Below are 12,419 nucleotides of genomic sequence, written 5' to 3' on the forward strand. Positions count from 1 at the left end.
ACAGGGACTGGATATTGCAGTATGGAGGAGGATTGGGAGTAAAAAAGTTTCAGGGAAGAGAAGGGGAGAGAGGAAGTTTGAAAGGGAAACATGAGTTTTTTTCTGATACTGGAATGAGTCACTGAGTTTCCCTCATCAGTTTTTTATATCCTCAATTGAAGTAATGAATGTCATCATGCTCTGCATTTATAAACGAATAAACACGGGGGTGCATTGTTAGTTTGTTAGCTTATATATCATTTACAATGTCCAAGACATTGCTGATTGGATTTTCAAACTTTGCAGGAATCCAGGGGAGCAATTCAGCTCACTGCTGTGTTTTTGCAAATTACATAGAGAGGCACAGATTTACAACAGCAGTTAGACATGCATGCAATGTTTCCAACTTTATTGACCAAAATTCAGCTTTTGTCTCTCTGAACAAATGATCAGAAATGTTCACCTGTGGTATCACTTGGCTGCCTTTACCTGTGTATGACATACTGTTAGAAAGAAAGCAAGTAAAGGGATGGACAACAGTGAAGCAAAGAAGAGAGACAAGTTCAGTTGTGAAAGGAGTCATGCAGTCATCCGATTCCAATATATAGTCCCGGCACTATCCAGCACAGCGGAATCAATAATCCTGGCTTTCTCCACTAGCGGTCATGTCCTCCCTCACCTCAGCAACTATCTCCACTCTTATGCTGCCATGCAACCATTCCAGAGCCATACACCATGTGCACTGGATCTTGTAAAGGGAAAGTGGATATACACTGCATGTATGCGTACAGTTTTAAGGCTTTGAAAGACTCAGTGACCTGACTTTTCTTGTGAGTCAGTACCGAGGCCTAACCGAGGCTTGACAGCTCCATAAAAGCACAGCACCACTTTTAATAAGCTGCTAATTGGAAGCTTGCAAGCACAGGCTGGCAGAATAAAACGACTGCTCATTTTAGTGAACATTGATGAAGCTCGCGGTTGCCACAGTGCTGAAAGGCTAAAGGACACATGGAAAGGACAGTGATGTTGGATTAGTACAGTGTATACTTATGTGTGTGTGTTTGTTTGTGCGTGGGTGTGTGTGTGTGCTTCCACGTGCCATTGCTGTAGTGGCAGGCATGAGAGTAACAGGGGACTGGTGTGAACAGAGTAATTAGCTACAACTCTACGAACCAACTCTCTTCTCTTTCCTCCCTCACTGTTCTGCTCTTTTAGCCAATTTGAGTTGCAGCATTATTGTTCTTTAATAATCTGTTTCTATATGGAGGAGAATAACAGGACACTGCAGAGAAGAGGCCCTTTTGAGTTAGTTAATCCCCTTAGTGAGGTAAAAATCAAGCCAATTTAGTAACATTATCCATTTAACGTATTGAGAATTAATGGAAAAAATGATTTGTCACATTTTATGAACATTGTTCATGTTTTTGGCACTCCACTAAGACACTGAAGTAATGCTCAGTAAGAGGTCTCTGTTGTATATAGGCCTGGTTTTCCTCTGTGTTGATTTACTGATGTAAATGTTTAGTAGTTTAGTAGTCTACTGGGCAGGTTCCACTCCTGTGGTCTGAATTTTGTTGGCTGCCCTTTTGATTGCATTTGGGTTCACAAATTTTGCCTTTAATGTGCTCATCCATTTGTTTCGAGTTACAGACCTGTGACTGTTCTCGGCTCACTGTTCACTGAGTCATAACACCTCTTGATCCACAGCAATGGTGCTCCTGTCTTGGGCTACGGAGTATGGCAGATAAGGGGGTATGTGTGTGCTGAGAGAAACAGATAGAAGGAAGGTGATAGTGAGACAAAGCAAGGAGATAGTATAGGCTCCCGCCTGCTGCTGTCTATTCTCCTCAGTGTCAGAGTTCTCCTTCTCTGCTGAGGCTTAGCACCCGCCTAGCATCACCCTATCTGTTTATACAGAGGCTAATAGGAAGCCTGGTCTTTATCCCCACACTGCGGCTCAACATAATGGAATAGAGAGACATAATGCTGCTCGAGTCAAACAGTCAGCGGAGGCCTTTAAATTGCTTCCAATCCCCTTAACAAATCTGATGGAGAGGCTATGAATAACTCAAGGACTGCTCATCTCCCCACGCTCTGCTTCTCTGCTCCTCTCCTCTGCTCGGTCTAAACCTGAGTATCAACTTGGATTAACTCACTTTACTTCACTTTTTTAATTAGCAAGTATCAGCTCATATTACCAAACTGATCTATTGCAAGTCCATTTTACATTTCAGTTTGCAGATCCCAAGCAGACATCACATGCTTGCAGCAGTGTTGTGGTAGAAAATGTAAAAAAGTTTCCTCTGGATTTTTAATTTTCTTCCTGAATGAATACAGAGAACATAGTTTGAAATGTGAGAATTTACTGCAGTCTCATGTGGTGAGATGACTTGTTGAAATGACTTGGGTCTGATGAAGAGCACCCTTCACGTTTCATTTCCTCTTTATTTCTTGAGGGTGGTGTGTCTTTCTTTCATGCTCTTCCCTCTATCGGGTCATTTAAATTATCTCCCAACAGTCCATTAAAATGGGGTTGTGCCAAGTGTTTAAGATGTCGAGGTCTGATGTTTTGTTTTACATTGAAAGCCCTCAGTGCAAAGAGTAGAAAAAACATTTACCCCTGCACAACTGAAAACATTTAATCTGTGTTATGGTAGAATTCAGCAAGTTTTGTAGAAGTTAAAATCTCACTGCACATTTGCAGCCCGTTGCATCATCAATGTGTAACTTTGAACGTAGGTTAGCAGGAGTTACCATATAATTTAGTAAAACCAGGTTGTATCACAGCTTAGTTCCAATGTAGAGTGGAGAGTGAAATTAAATGTACGCTTCCCCTGAGCAGGTGGAAGTCGTTCTGTATCAACTGTTGTCATGCTAGAACAGTTAGAAAGATGGGAGAGACTAAATCCAAGCAAGAGAAAAAGTTTGTTGTTGGTTTTTTTCTTTAAACTTAAGCTGCCTTCTAGAGTTGTGACATTAGTGGAGTTTTTAACTTAGACACAATACCTTGAAAAATATTGATATCAGATCAGATCCATCCCTCACCCTCCACAGCGCCAGCCTCTCGCCTAGAGATATTCACTGCTTGCCCCAAAAATCTAAGATGGCAATGGCCAAAATGCCAAACTCAAGGCTTCAAAAGAGGAGTCCACAAGCCAATGGGTGACATCACGGTGGCTAGGTCCTTTGTTTTATATGATCTGTTACTGCACTGCTCTTCCCATAGGAAAACAATGGCAAAGCCAGGGCAGAGTGGTTTTACCACTGATCACATGTGGGCAGCTTTAGGCTACATCGAGAGCACTTTGTCTGTGACAGACACCATCACTGTGATTATTATGATGACGCTGAGACACACTCAGTGTTGTGCTGCACAGTTACCATTACTTGCACTAGATGAGGGCACAAGTGTGATTTTATTCTTCATTCACTTATGATTGCCACTGGCACCGGTTGGTTGTGAACATGAACTTACTGTGACGTCTTAACTTTGGACACATCTCTTGCACTTTTATTTTCCATCACTTTCTGTAAATCTAACTAGGTACAATATAACAGCTGTTGCGTAGACTTTACACTTCTACCTATGATCATAGTTTAAAGCAGTGCAACAGGCTGCAGATCTCTAGAATGTATAAATGAAGAATAACTTCTACTGTATTTGTTGTTTCGACTTAAGCTATTATTGAATTGCTCACTTTCTCTCATGATTACAGATGTTTTAATCCACATGTGGTGCATTGCACATTTTGTTGCCAACATGTGTCCAACAAACAGTAAACACCTGCCCTTACTTGTTTAAGCTCATCTGTGTCCTGCTGTACTCAAATCAGCACAGAGCCAATCAAACCTTTGTGCAGCACGCTGATATTTGTCCCAACACAAACAGCACTGAAACCTACAGCATGCTGGTCTGTCCCACAGTTTACCTGGTTGCACTGTTTGTTTTAATATACGGTACTTGAGCTATGACTGTCATTGCTCCTATCACCCTGTTATTGGCAACAAATGCACTTGCAATTATTCTGTTTGTGCGAAGGGACTGTCTGATTGTAGACAATGGGCTGGATCACAACCCAGTGACAAAGAAATTCACACACAGATGCACACACAGATATTTAAATAATGTGCTGAAATCAGCCATGCAGTGTGGGGGCGGGTGTATGCGTGTTTATACAGCCTGCTTATCATGTACTCGCTCATGTGGGTGTGACAGTGTGCTTCTTGAAGTGTCATTTGTAGGGAAGAGACAATTCAACCAAACACAAAAATCTGAGAGAGTGTGCGAGAGCGAAGGAACGCAGAAGGAATAATCAAGTGATTATAGATTGCCTCTCTTGCAATTAAAGGATTAGTATGCTTTTGCCTTGTAGTGATTTCCTTTGTATGCCTGTATTTTTGTATACAGACACACCTCGAAAATGGGGTGGACTAAGCATCTGGTGTCAGTCTCTCTCTTTCTCTCAGTCTCCCTCTGCCATGTTTTTTTTTATGCCTAGCGTAGCCGTTGCTCCAGCCTTCACAGTTCGCATGTCTTTAATTATCCGGCGACATGACATACCACTTAGAGCTCTGAATCCCTGTTGCTGTTACGCAACCCCAACCTCCCACACACAAACACATTTATATACCTCAATTATGTATGCATCTTTCCCAAGTGGTGGAGTATGACAGTTCTATTAGCTTATGCTTTGAATGTGTGTATGCACCCATAGTACAGAGTGCCAGAATCGGTGGCGCTGTTGAATCGTTTTAGGTTTTGACGTCTGTAGTTTACTTGCTGGTAACCCAAAGGTGATAAATAAATTTCAGTGTGTGACACAGCATTCAGAACAAATTTAATAGCTGTGCAAAGTAGAACATGCTCACATACTTGATATTATGCTTTTAAATATGTATGTGATTCTCTGGGAGAACAGTTGATGACATCATTAGCAACACTGTAACTCCACCAATATAGACCAACAATCAAAACACAATTCCATAAAACAGCAAAAGATACCAAAAAATGTAAACATAAGATAATAAGCTTAACTGTAAATGTGAAAATGAAGCAACTAAGACTTAATCATTATGCACAGAAAAATTCATGGAATATTTATTTACAATAAAAAATTGATTTAAATTGTGTCTTATAAAATCTGTTAGTATGAAGACGTTGTGCTGACATGTAATACCTATTAAAATACAGCTCATAATTCAAACTAAACTCACAGTGGTGGTGAAAGAAATTAAGCCTAAATTGGGCAACTATTATCAAAGGAATATTTTTGAAGGAATAATCAAGGCAATAAGGCTCATGTTTTAAGCCCTACTGTCTGTTCGCAACACTACAGCAGTGTTCCTGCTCTTCTTTTTCTACTGAGCCATGGTTTGATGGGATTAGCAGGCTTTGATGGTCGTGTTGGTCACTTCCAATCATACAGGTCTAACAGGATTACTAGTAGCTTGTCATGAACTGGGACAGCCACAGTGCCTGTTTGATGTCACCAGTGTGACCTCATCATCACCTCTTGAACAAAGGTCCTGTCAGTGTCATTCAGACCTGCTGGCAGCTCTGTAATTGTCAAACCTTGTCTTGTTACAGGCAGGAAAAAATGTAGAGAGATTCATCATTTTGTTCCAGTGGGAGAGTGTGGAGGAAGTACGAGTAAAAACCTCTGCTTGGGGACTGGGTGGCCTGGGTTTGAAGCGTAATTGGAGCACTTCCTCAATAAATTGAAGTATTCGCAAAATGTGATGGATGATCAGAAAGTAAGATTATATCTTGTGCCTCTAGACATGTCCATTAACCTGCGTTAGTTATGCGTCCACACCCACCTAGATGATGTATTTAAAGGCTATGTGACCTTGCCTCCAGTTTCTTGAAAGAGCACTCTACCAATATAGCACTACATCCCTGTAACATTGTCCGACTTAAAATGGACAGTTTTTCAGAAATGGAGAGACATATTGGTCGTGTCTGAAATGTGTGTGTCCGAAATTCCTTTCTCAGTGTTTAGGGAGCTCTACGTAGTCCCAACTTTACAGCAGTAAATATGTTTACAGCCTGGTACAAAAGAAACATTTTTGGGGGGATAATTTTTAAATAAGTCACCCGTTTACATTTTATTAAGGCCCCAGTTCCACATATTTAAGAGAGAGGCCACTTGAGTCACAAGCTGTCTGCCGAAATGTCATCAGCTACTCAGTCAAATCCACCCGTGGCTCCTCCACAGCAACAACCTCTTATCCCAGAACAGTCACTTCTGGCACCAAAAACCAAGATGGCAACAGCTGAAGTGCCAAACTCAAAGCTTCAAAATGGCAGCCCACAAACCAATGGGTGATATTATTAGCGACATATATTATTTATACAGTCTTTGTATTAGACTGAGCTTATTTTCCCAAATTATTAACAACATTACAAAAAACGTTGTGGCCTGTTGTGCTGTGTTGTGATGCACTGCTCTGCTCACATTAAACATTATTAACGTTATAGTGGCAGACAGACAGAAGAGAGAACAGAGCAATTGCAGCTTGTCCTGCGAATGTTTAATCAGCTAGTCTGTAATAACTTGTAAATTTAAAGTGTTACGTTATGCATTAAGCCATTACAGGACAAATCACGGCTAGCAGCAACCCAGCTACATGAACATGAAGCACTAGAGAAATATCAATTGCCAATTACACGGCTAAGAAAATGGTACAACAAACTTTGACATGTCAGTGAAAGTTAAACATGTACAACAGGTTCCAGTCAAGCTGCTTTCTCTCCTCTGGTCTGTCTCTGCATCTGTCTCTTACAGTCTGTCTGTTCCTTCAGTACAATGCATGGTGGGATACAGCGCTTGGTTAGTGACCATTGTTTGTACACTACTTTTCATGATGCATTGTAGGATACGTTGAGTCGACTACATGGGGTATAATAATGCCCATTATACACTCGGACAGCACTACAAAATGGCAAACTTGCTATATAGTGATTAGTGACAGATTTCAGACACAGCCATTGCCTTTATTTTATTATTTCACGCGTACCTACATTACCCACAATGCAACACCTGACCAACAGTTCTGTGGGAGATCTTGTAGACTCACTCCAAAGCCTCAGATTTTTTTTTTTTCTCCATCATGTTTTAGACTTGTAGTATTCACCTCAAGTGACATCAGTTGAGTCCGTTTGAGCTACAAATAGCTTAATACAACATATTTCACATATGCATTAGTACTCTTTAAATAGCTAACGTTAAGGTGCTAGGTTAGGTTTAGATAATTTGTGTTTTTGTTCCCAATTGCAACAACGAAGCTTTCTAAATTTAGAAAAAAATCTAATCTGACTTCTTCTCCTCGGCAACAGCAGCTCAGACTCAGGGGTGTTGTAGAGGTAAGAGCCAACCTCTCTACCAAGTCGACAGAAAAACAAGACTTCTCTAAAATTATCCAAGGGATTGAATACAAATTAATTGTTTAACTTGAATGATCAAGAAGTAGTTAGTTTGAAAAAAATGAAAGGTTAGGAACTTATACCCATATTAAGAGAAATAGGAAAATAGTTGAATATTTGTATATGTTTATGTATGAGGATTTTCTGGATGGCTGAAAGAGTCTCCAAAAGAACTGGGAATAATAATATAGATATAAATATGAGTGTAATAGTGCTTTGCTGGGGGGAGCACATTAATTTAAAGCAAAAACTGAGTTGCAAAAATTAAATCGGGGGAAAGCCTGGTAATACAAAGGCACTACTTAATTACACAAAGGACTTTCACTTAGCATCCACTCTGTTTCTGTTCTCTTTGATTCCTCTCTGCTCTGCTTTGTTCTGTTCCTCTTTATAATATCTCTTTTAACTTAAATGAGTCCCTAAAAGGCCCTTGGCGGCCCAGTAAAAGTCCCTGGAACAGTAAAACTGTGTTAAAGTGAGTGATGGTGGCAGCAGTTAGGTTTATATTGCTAGCTAGCAGCTCTTTATGAGACTGTGTAGAATACTTTCTGGCAGAGGCTGTGAGGAAGGGAGGGCAGAGTGGATAAGGACAATGCACTGAAGAGGATATGTCACAAGGATCCCATTAAGATTACCTTATTGCTCGGTTTACCAAAGGGAATTGGCTTTTCTGTGTGTGCATATTCCCCTCGACACACTCTTACAAATGCATTCCCTCTCAGGAGAGATCACAGAGCAGGGTCACTTGTGGTGCAGTGTCCAAGGAGAAAGCAGCTTGACGTTTAGTGTCCTGCTCAAGGGTGCTTTCCACTTTTAAGTCATCAATTTGCACCCTCAATACACTGCCTGACAGAGGCAAGAATCAAACCGGCAAAGGGAAGTTTAAAGGGCCGTTTCAAGTTGGACTGGCATTTAGACTAGAGGAAGAGAAATTAGTGGAGAAAACAGTTTGGCAGTGAACTTGGGTAAAAAAAAAAAAACCGCAAGTGGTGAGATGAGGAGCGAAGAGAGGAAGTGCCCCCACAGCGAGAATGTTAAGTGTTTACAAGATGAAGATCTCTTCATGCATCCCTCTGCTCCCCTGTCTACCCCATGCCTCCCTCGCTGACACAGCGCCATCGCACCTAATCAGCCAATCACGGCTGGATTCTCTCTAAGAGGCCTGATTGGCTGATTAACCAAGCTCATCAACACACCACCCGGTGTGACTTCAAACACACGCACAGTAACACGAGTAAGCACATACACAGTGTGCAAATTACTGAGCGTATCCTGTAGTGTGTGTGTGTGTGTGTGTGTGTGTGCGCGCGCGCGTGCGCGAGTGCGCACACATATGCATAATATATGCATCCATTTGTTATCTTCTTTGCATTTGTGAGTCTGTGTGGGCAAAATGTCTGCAAGTCCACAAAGTTTTAAACATAAGAAGTTGAAGTGAAACCATTTTGCCGCCTAAAGCACATTAAAAGTGGCTTAATTTGTCATTCGAGTCTTAGAAATTATTTATAGGGCTGTGTGTGTTTTTGTGGGGGTGATTGTGGGTGGGTGGGGGTCGTTGTAAGAGAGAGAATTACAAACTTCTTTTACACAAATTGCCCAACATCTTTAGGTATGTAAATAACAACCATCTTTTCCTGTGAGTAAACATGAAGGCACATAGCCTCAAATTGGGTATCTAATAATTTATACAGTATATAATATTACACTTATCATAATAGCTAGCAATTGAACCACTAATGCATATACAATGTAATCTGTATTTGGTAATATTCTGTATCATAGAAACCAGTATTTCTTTACTGTACATTGCAACATAACATGAATGGATGGAAATGTTGGAAAGCCTACATTTGAATTTGATACCTACCTGAAGCAGACCTGCATGAGGTGGCAGGGTGTTCCTGGAGAGTAGAGCTCTCCTAAAGAAAGCTCTTTCACTCTGTTGATTTTATTCCCTCGGTTCTGGCTGGGGATGACTGCAGTGAAATCCTGGGATAATATTAGAGTGCAAGCAGGGCCCAGACTGGTATGCGTAAGGAAGAACGCATCTCAGTTGACAGAGTGTTTGACATTAAGCTAATACAAAACAGTAATTTAGTGATTTAAAAAATATATATACAGTACAGGCCAAAAGTTTGGACACACCTTCTCATTCAATGCGTTTTCTTTATTTTCATGACTATTTACATTGTAGATTCTCACTGAAGGCATCAAAACTATGAATGAACACATGTGGAGTTATGTACTTCACAAAAAAAGGTGAAATAACTGAAAACATGTTTTATATTCTAGTTTCTTCAAAATAGCCACCCTTTGCTCTGATTACTGCTTTGCACACTCTTGGCATTCTCTCCATGAGCTTCAAGAGGTAGTCACCTGAAATGGTTTCCACTTCACAGGTGTGCCTTATCAGGGTTAATTAGTGGAATTTCTTGCTTTATCAATGGGGTTGGGACCATCAGTTGTGTTGTGCAGAAGTCAGGTTAATACACAGCCGACAGCCCTATTGGACAACTGTTAAAATTCATATTATGGCAAGAACCAATCAGCTAACTAAAGAAAAACGAGTGGCCATCATTACTTTAAGAAATGAAGGTCAGTCAGTCCGGAAAATTGCAAAAACTTTAAATGTGTCCCCAAGTGGAGTCGCAAAAACCATCAAGCTCTACAACGAAACTGGCACACATGAGGACCGACCCAGGAAAGGAAGACCAAGAGTCACCTCTGCTTCTGAGGATAAGTTCATCCGAGTCACCAGCCTCAGAAATCGCAAGTTAACAGCAGCTCAGATCAGAGAGCAGATGAATGCCACACAGAGTTCTAGCAGCAGACCCATCTCTAGAACAACTGTTAAGAGGAGACTGCGCGAATCAGGCCTTCATGGTCAAATAGCTGCTAGGAAACCACTGCTAAGGAGAGGCAACAAGCAGAAGAGATTTGTTTGGGCCAAGAAACACAAGGAATGGACATTAGACCAGTGGAAATCTGTGCTTTGGTCTGATGAGTCCAAATTTGAGATCTTTGGTTCCAACCGCCGTGTCTTTGTGAGACGCAAAAATGGTGAACGGATGGATTCCACATGCCTGGTTCCCACTGTGAAGCATGGAGGAGGAGGTGTGATGGTGTGGGGGTGTTTTGCTGGTGACACTGTTGGGGATTTATTCAAAATTGAAGGCACACTGAACCAGCATGGCTACCACAGCATCCTGCAGCGACATGCCATCCCATCAGGTTTGCGTTTAGTTGGACGATCATTTATTTTTCAACAGGACAATGACCCCAAACACACCTCCAGGCTGTGTAAGGGCTATTTGACCAAGAAGGAGAGTGATGGAGTGCTGCGGCAGATGACCTGGCCTCCACAGTCACCGGACCTGAACCCAATGGAGATGGTTTGGGGTGAGCTGGACCGCAGAGTGAAGGCAAAGGGGCCAACAAGTGCTAAACACCTCTGGGAACTCCTTCAAGACTGTTGGAAAACCATTTCAGGTGACTACCTCTTGAAGCTCATGGAGAGAATGCCAAGAGTGTGCAAAGCAGTAATCAGAGCAAAGGGTGGCTATTTTGAAGAAACTAGAATATAAAACATGTTTTCAGTTATTTCACCTTATTTTGTTAAGTACATAACTCCACATGTGTTCATTCATAGTTTTGATGCCTTCAGTGAGAATCTACAATGTAAATAGTCATGAAAATAAAGAAAACGCATTGAATGAGAAGGTGTGTCCAAACTTTTGGCCTGTACTGTATATATATTGCTTTTTTTTTTTTTTTCACTTTTTCTCATGCTGCGGCATTTTGAACTTGCTGTTGGCTGCAGCGGCCACTTTTGTGTTAACACTGGTTACATACAGGATTTCCACAGTAGCCTCTGTCATTACACACAGCCTTCACTGTCTTCCCATTCATTCCCCATTCCATTATCATTGATATTTTCCCATGCAGAGCACGGCAACACATGGAGTATAGCGGGGCTCTAAGGCAGATCAATGCCAATATTTATTTCATGTCCAATTACTGGGGCAGAACCACAGTCCGGAGAAGGCAGCGATGAAAGTAAACGTCCTCTCACAGAGAGAGGCACACAGATACTGCATGAGAAGTGCAGCCTGCAGCCTAAGCTTCAAGAGCAAGGAATATGAGTACAAGCGCAGGTTATAGGATTCCAATAGAGCAAGCTACAGGCATTACCAGGGGGTGAAGCCTCCAGAAAGCTGAGCGAAATCCTGTTGCTTTCAGTGGGAGATCCCCCCACTATCCTTTTTCCTCCTCTTCACCTGTTTTTCTGCTACTGCTTTAAGAGGCCAATTCAATCCCACCTGTATATTGAACAGTCGCTGCCTGTCTGTGCCAGAGTTAAAATGAATGGTCAGGACAAATCCGTCCTATTTATCACTAAACCAAGCTTGGAAATGTTGATTTTTCCACACAGATGTTTTTTTTTTTATATTATTTACAAGTAGTATGTTGCAGTGTTATCTCAACATTGTTAAGCTGTCTTGTTGCTTTTTTTTTTTTTTTTTGTTTGTAGCAACAGAATGACTGCTTGGTGTGTTGTTAATAAAGTTAATACAAAATACAAATGGTTGGATGTTGGGTGTGGTTGTCCTGCTGGGGATATGGCTGCGAGCATGGTCTGTATAGTTGTGACACCACATGTTCATGGTAGTCCTGGTGGCTTGTTTAAAGGCACACTTTCTGAGTGCAGGCTGTGTGCATTTCTGTGGATACAGCACCTAGACCTGCTTTATCATCAAAAAATAAATGGGAATGACATGTTGTACTATTGGCTATGCTATAGGACCTTTAAGACCTCTCCTGAGTAAACAAGGCAACATTAGCAATCCAAGCAAGTACTGACAGTTTATCGATCCGTTGTTCTTTTTTTATGATCAATTCATCAAGTCTGTGAAGGTACAAATGTCCACAGCTCGAGCACAGTGTTCATTTTCATTGTCATTCCCACTAATCTACATCATTTTCTTCATTACAGATCAATAGTTCCCGCTCCATG

At 41.3% G+C, this 12,419-nt stretch overlaps 1 protein-coding gene across 1 annotated transcript in view; it reads left to right on the top strand.

Moving 5' to 3' along the window:
- itfg1 (integrin alpha FG-GAP repeat containing 1) overlaps nt 1–12,419 on the top strand; it is a 181,890-nt gene that overhangs the window by 18,399 nt on the left and 151,072 nt on the right. The gene's annotated exons all lie outside the window — the stretch shown is intronic.

Source organism: Epinephelus fuscoguttatus, linkage group LG2, assembly GCF_011397635.1.
Source record: "Epinephelus fuscoguttatus linkage group LG2, E.fuscoguttatus.final_Chr_v1".
NCBI lineage: Eukaryota > Metazoa > Chordata > Actinopteri > Perciformes > Serranidae > Epinephelus > Epinephelus fuscoguttatus.